The following is a 7,348-nucleotide window of genomic DNA, read 5'->3' on the forward strand; positions in this document are numbered from 1 at the left end:
CACTATGAGGTGCGTCTTTAGAGCTTTATACACTCTGAGGTGTGTCTTTAGAGCTTTATACACTCTGAGGTGTGTCTTTAGAGCTTTATACCACTCTGAGGTGTGTCTTTAGAGCCTTATACACTCTGAGGTGTGTCTTTAGAGCTTTATACCACTCTGAGGTGTGTCTTTAGAGCTTTATAACACTCTGAGGTGTGTCTTTAGAGCTTTATACCACTCTGAGGTGTGTCTTTAGAGCTTTATACCACTCTGAGGTGTGTCTTTAGAGCTTTATAACATTCTGAGGTGTGTCTTTAGAGCTTTATACCACTCTGAGGTGTGTCTTTAGAGCTTTATAACACTCTGAGGTGTGTCTTTAGAGCTTTATATCACTCTGAGGTGTGTCTTTAGAGCTTTATAACACTCTGAGGTGTGTCTTTAAAGCTTTATAACACTCTGAGGTGTGTCTTTAGAGCTTTATAACACTCTGAGGTGTGTCTTTAGAGCTTTATACCACTCTGAGGTGTGTCTTTAGAGCTTTATAACACTCTGAGGTGTGTCTTTAGAGCTTTATAACACTGAGGTGTGTCTTTAGAGCTTTATATCTCTCTGAGGTGTGTCTTTAGAGCTTTATACACTCTGAGATGTGTCTTTAGAGCTTTATAACACTCTGAGGTGTGTCTTTAGAGCTTTATAACACTCTGAGGTGTGTCTTTAGAGCTTTATACACTCTGAGATGTGTCTTTAGAGCTTTATAACACTCTGAGGTGTGTCTTTAGAGCTTTATACCACTCTGAGGTGTGTCTTTAGAGCTTTATACCACTCCGAGGTGTGTCTTTAGAGCTTTATACACTCTGAGGTGTGTCTTTAGAGCTTTATATCACTCTGAGGTGTGTCTTTAGAGCTTTATACACTCTGAGGTGTGTCTTTAGAGCTTTATACACTCTGAGATGTGTCTTTAGAGCTTTATAACACTCTGAGGTGTGTCTTTAGAGCTTTATATCACTCTGAGGTGTGTCTTTAGAGCTTTATATCACTCTGAGGTGTGTCTTTAGAGCTTTATACACTCTGAGATGTGTCTTTAGAGCTTTATAACACTCTGAGGTGTGTCTTTAGAGCTTTATAACACTCTGAGGTGTGTCTTTAGAGCTTTATATCACTCTGAGGTGTGTCTTTAGAGCTTTGTAAACTCTGAGGTGTGTCTTTAGAGCTTTATACCACTCTGAAGTGTGTCTTTAGAGCTTTATAACACTCTGAGGTGTGTCTTTAGAGCTTTATACCACTCTGAGGAGTGTGTTTAGAGCTTTATAAGACTCTGAGGTGTGTCTTTAGAGCTTTATAACACTCTGAGGTGTGTCTTTAGAGCTTTATAACACTCGGAGGTGTGTCTTTAGAGCTTTATACACTCTGAGGTGTGTCTTTAGAGCTTTATACACTCTGAGGTGTGTCTTTAGAGCTTTATACCACTCTGAGGTGTGTGTTTAGAGCTTTATAAGACTCTGAGGTGTGTCTTTAGAGCTTTATAACACTCTGAGGTGTGTCTTTAGAGCCTCATACACTATGAGGTGCGTCTTTAGAGCTTTATACACTCTGAGGTGTGTCTTTAGAGCTTTATGCAACTCTGAGGTGTGTCTTTAGAGCCTTATACACTCTGAGGTGTGTCTTTAGAGCTTTATACCACTCTGAGGTGTGTCTTTAGAGCTTTATAACACTCTGAGGTGTGTCTTTAGAGCTTTATACCACTCTGAGGTGTGTCTTTAGAGCTTTATACCACTCTGAGGTGTGTCTTTAGAGCTTTATAACACTCTGAGGTGTGTCTTTAGAGCTTTATAACATTCTGAGGTGTGTCTTTAGAGCTTTATACCACTCTGAGGTGTGTCTTTAGAGCTTTATATCACTCTGAGGTGTGTCTTTAGAGCTTTATAACACTCTGAGGTGTGTCTTTAAAGCTTTATAACACTCTGAGGTGTGTCTTTAGAGCTTTATAACACTCTGAGGTGTGTCTTTAGAGCTTTATACCACTCTGAGGTGTGTCTTTAGAGCTTTATAACACTCTGAGGTGTGTCTTTAGAGCTTTATAACACTCTGAGGTGTGTCTTTAGAGCTTTATATCTCTCTGAGGTGTGTCTTTAGAGCTTTATACACTCTGAGATGTGTCTTTAGAGCTTTATAACACTCTGAGGTGTGTCTTTAGAGCTTTATAACACTCTGAGGTGTGTCTTTAGAGCTTTATACACTCTGAGATGTGTCTTTAGAGCTTTATAACACTCTGAGGTGTGTATTTAGAGCTTTATACCACTCTGAGGTGTGTCTTTAGAGCTTTATACACTCTGAGGTGTGTCTTTAGAGCTTTATAACACTCTGAGGTGTGTCTTTAGAGCTTTATACACTCTGAGGTGTGTCTTTAGAGCTTTATATCACTCTGAGGTGTGTCTTTAAAGCTTTATATCACTCTGAGGTGTGTCTTTAGAGCTTTATACACTCTGAGGTGTGTCTTTAGAGCTTTATACACTCTGAGGTGTGTCTTTAGAGCTTTATACTACTCTGAGGTGTGTCTTTAGAGCCTTATACACTCTGAGGTGTGTCTTTAGAGCTTTATACCACTCTGAGGTGTGTCTTTAGAGCTTTATAACACTCTGAGGTGTGTCTTTAGAGCTTTATACCACTCTGAGGTGTGTCTTTAGAGCTTTATACCACTCTGAGGTGTGTCTTTAGAGCTTTATAACATTCTGAGGTGTGTCTTTAGAGCTTTATACCACTCTGAGGTGTGTCTTTAGAGCTTTATAACACTCTGAGGTGTGTCTTTAGAGCTTTATATCACTCTGAGGTGTGTCTTTAGAGCTTTATAACACTCTGAGGTGTGTCTTTAGAGCTTTATACCACTCTGAGGTGTGTCTTTAGAGCTTTATAACACTCTGAGGTGTGTCTTTAGAGCTTTATAACACTGAGGTGTGTCTTTAGAGCTTTATATCTCTCTGAGGTGTGTCTTTAGAGCTTTATACACTCTGAGATGTGTCTTTAGAGCTTTATAACACTCTGAGGTGTGTCTTTAGAGCTTTATACACTCTGAGATGTGTCTTTAGAGCTTTATAACACTCTGAGGTGTGTCTTTAGAGCTTTATACCACTCTGAGGTGTGTCTTTAGAGCTTTATACCACTCCGAGGTGTGTCTTTAGAGCTTTATACACTCTGAGGTGTGTCTTTAGAGCTTTATATCACTCTGAGGTGTGTCTTTAGAGCTTTATACACTCTGAGGTGTGTCTTTAGAGCTTTATACACTCTGAGATGTGTCTTTAGAGCTTTATAACACTCTGAGGTGTGTCTTTAGAGCTTTATATCACTCTGAGGTGTGTCTTTAGAGCTTTATATCACTCTGAGGTGTGTCTTTAGAGCTTTATACACTCTGAGATGTGTCTTTAGAGCTTTATAACACTCTGAGGTGTGTCTTTAGAGCTTTATAACACTCTGAGGTGTGTCTTTAGAGCTTTATATCACTCTGAGGTGTGTCTTTAGAGCTTTGTAAACTCTGAGGTGTGTCTTTAGAGCTTTATACCACTCTGAAGTGTGTCTTTAGAGCTTTATAACACTCTGAGGTGTGTCTTTAGAGCTTTATACCACTCTGAGGAGTGTGTTTAGAGCTTTATAAGACTCTGAGGTGTGTCTTTAGAGCTTTATAACACTCTGAGGTGTGTCTTTAGAGCTTTATAACACTCGGAGGTGTGTCTTTAGAGCTTTATACACTCTGAGGTGTGTCTTTAGAGCTTTATACACTCTGAGGTGTGTCTTTAGAGCTTTATACCACTCTGAGGTGTGTGTTTAGAGCTTTATAAGACTCTGAGGTGTGTCTTTAGAGCTTTATAACACTCTGAGGTGTGTCTTTAGAGCCTCATACACTATGAGGTGCGTCTTTAGAGCTTTATACACTCTGAGGTGTGTCTTTAGAGCTTTATGCCACTCTGAGGTGTGTCTTTAGAGCCTTATACACTCTGAGGTGTGTCTTTAGAGCTTTATACCACTCTGAGGTGTGTCTTTAGAGCTTTATAACACTCTGAGGTGTGTCTTTAGAGCTTTATACCACTCTGAGGTGTGTCTTTAGAGCTTTATACCACTCTGAGGTGTGTCTTTAGAGCTTTATAACACTCTGAGGTGTGTCTTTAGAGCTTTATAACATTCTGAGGTGTGTCTTTAGAGCTTTATACCACTCTGAGGTGTGTCTTTAGAGCTTTATATCACTCTGAGGTGTGTCTTTAGAGCTTTATAACACTCTGAGGTGTGTCTTTAAAGCTTTATAACACTCTGAGGTGTGTCTTTAGAGCTTTATAACACTCTGAGGTGTGTCTTTAGAGCTTTATACCACTCTGAGGTGTGTCTTTAGAGCTTTATAACACTCTGAGGTGTGTCTTTAGAGCTTTATAACACTCTGAGGTGTGTCTTTAGAGCTTTATATCTCTCTGAGGTGTGTCTTTAGAGCTTTATACACTCTGAGATGTGTCTTTAGAGCTTTATAACACTCTGAGGTGTGTCTTTAGAGCTTTATAACACTCTGAGGTGTGTCTTTAGAGCTTTATACACTCTGAGATGTGTCTTTAGAGCTTTATAACACTCTGAGGTGTGTATTTAGAGCTTTATACCACTCTGAGGTGTGTCTTTAGAGCTTTATACACTCTGAGGTGTGTCTTTAGAGCTTTATAACACTCTGAGGTGTGTCTTTAGAGCTTTATACACTCTGAGGTGTGTCTTTAGAGCTTTATATCACTCTGAGGTGTGTCTTTAGAGCTTTATATCACTCTGAGGTGTGTCTTTAGAGCTTTATACACTCTGAGGTGTGTCTTTAGAGCTTTATACACTCTGAGATGTGTCTTTAGAGCTTTATAACACTCTGAGGTGTGTCTTTAGAGCTTTATAACACTCTGAGGTGTGTCTTTAGAGCTTTATATCACTCTGAGGTGTGTCTTTAGAGCTTTGTAAACTCTGAGGTGTGTCTTTAGAGCTTTATACACTCTGAGGTGTGTCTTTAGAGCTTTATAACACTCTGAGGTGTGTCTTTAGAGCTTTATACCACTCTGAGGTGTGTGTTTAGAGCTTTATAAGACTCTGAGGTGTGTCTTTAGAGCTTTATAACACTCTGAGGTGTGTCTTTAGAGCTTTATAACACTCTGAGGTGTGTCTTTAGGGCTTTATACCACTCTGAGGTGTGTGTTTAGAGCTTTATAAGACTCTGAGGTGTGTCTTTAGAGCTTTATACACTCTGAGGTGTGTCTTTAGAGCTTTATATCACTCTGAGGTGTGTCTTTAGAGCTTTATACACTCTGAGGTGTGTCTTTAGAGCTTTATAACACTCTGAGGTGTGTCTTTAGAGCCTCATACACTATGAGGTGCGTCTTTAGAGCTTTATACACTCTGAGGTGTGTCTTTAGAGCTTTATACACTCTGAGGTGTGTCTTTAGAGCTTTATACCACTCTGAGGTGTGTCTTTAGAGCCTTATACACTCTGAGGTGTGTCTTTAGAGCTTTATACCACTCTGAGGTGTGTCTTTAGAGCCTTATACACTCTGAGGTGTGTCTTTAGAGCTTTATACCACTCTGAGGTGTGTCTTTAGAGCTTTATAACACTCTGAGGTGTGTCTTTAGAGCTTTATACCACTCTGAGGTGTGTCTTTAGAGCTTTATACCACTCTGAGGTGTGTCTTTAGAGCTTTATAACATTCTGAGGTGTGTCTTTAGAGCTTTATACCACTCTGAGGTGTGTCTTTAGAGCTTTATAACACTCTGAGGTGTGTCTTTAGAGCTTTATATCACTCTGAGGTGTGTCTTTAGAGCTTTATAACACTCTGAGGTGTGTCTTTAAAGCTTTATAACACTCTGAGGTGTGTCTTTAGAGCTTTATACCACTCTGAGGTGTGTCTTTAGAGCTTTATAACACTCTGAGGTGTGTCTTTAGAGCTTTATAACACTCTGAGGTGTGTCTTTAGAGCTTTATATCTCTCTGAGGTGTGTCTTTAGAGCTTTATACACTCTGAGATGTGTCTTTAGAGCTTTATAACACTCTGAGGTGTGTCTTTAGAGCTTTATAACACTCTGAGGTGTGTCTTTAGAGCTTTATACACTCTGAGATGTGTCTTTAGAGCTTTATAACACTCTGAGGTGTGTCTTTAGAGCTTTATACCACTCTGAGGTGTGTCTTTAGAGCTTTATACCACTCCGAGGTGTGTCTTTAGAGCTTTATACACTCTGAGGTGTGTCTTTAGAGCTTTATATCACTCTGAGGTGTGTCTTTAGAGCTTTATACACTCTGAGATGTGTCTTTAGAGCTTTATAACACTCTGAGGTGTGTCTTTGTGTCTTTAGAGCTTTATATCACTCTGAGGTGTGTCTTTAGAGCTTTATATCACTCTGAGGTGTGTCTTTAGAGCTTTATACACTCTGAGATGTGTCTTTAGAGCTTTATAACACTCTGAGGTGTGTCTTTAGAGCTTTATAACACTCTGAGGTGTGTCTTTAGAGCTTTATATCACTCTGAGGTGTGTCTTTAGAGCTTTATACCACTCTGAGGTGTGTCTTTAGAGCCTTATACACTCTGAGGTGTGTCTTTAGAGCTTTATACCACTCTGAGGTGTGTCTTTAGAGCTTTATAACACTCTGAGGTGTGTCTTTAGAGCTTTATACCACTCTGAGGTGTGTCTTTAGAGCTTTATACCACTCTGAGGTGTGTCTTTAGAGCTTTATAACATTCTGAGGTGTGTCTTTAGAGCTTTATACCACTCTGAGGTGTGTCTTTAGAGCTTTATAACACTCTGAGGTGTGTCTTTAGAGCTTTATATCACTCTGAGGTGTGTCTTTAGAGCTTTATAACACTCTGAGGTGTGTCTTTAAAGCTTTATAACACTCTGAGGTGTGTCTTTAGAGCTTTATAACACTCTGAGGTGTGTCTTTAGAGCTTTATACCACTCTGAGGTGTGTCTTTAGAGCTTTATAACACTCTGAGGTGTGTCTTTAGAGCTTTATAACACTGAGGTGTGTCTTTAGAGCTTTATATCTCTCTGAGGTGTGTCTTTAGAGCTTTATACACTCTGAGATGTGTCTTTAGAGCTTTATAACACTCTGAGGTGTGTCTTTAGAGCTTTATAACACTCTGAGGTGTGTCTTTAGAGCTTTATACACTCTGAGATGTGTCTTTAGAGCTTTATAACACTCTGAGGTGTGTCTTTAGAGCTTTATACCACTCTGAGGTGTGTCTTTAGAGCTTTATACCACTCCGAGGTGTGTCTTTAGAGCTTTATACACTCTGAGGTGTGTCTTTAGAGCTTTATATCACTCTGAGGTGTGTCTTTAGAGCTTTATACACTCTGAGGTGTGTCTTTAGAGCTTT

The sequence above is a fragment of the Eucyclogobius newberryi genome, unplaced genomic scaffold, assembly GCF_026437365.1.
Source record: "Eucyclogobius newberryi isolate DKJ021-1_F unplaced genomic scaffold, fEucNew1.0.hap1 SCAF_499, whole genome shotgun sequence".
Taxonomy (NCBI): domain Eukaryota; kingdom Metazoa; phylum Chordata; class Actinopteri; order Gobiiformes; family Gobiidae; genus Eucyclogobius; species Eucyclogobius newberryi.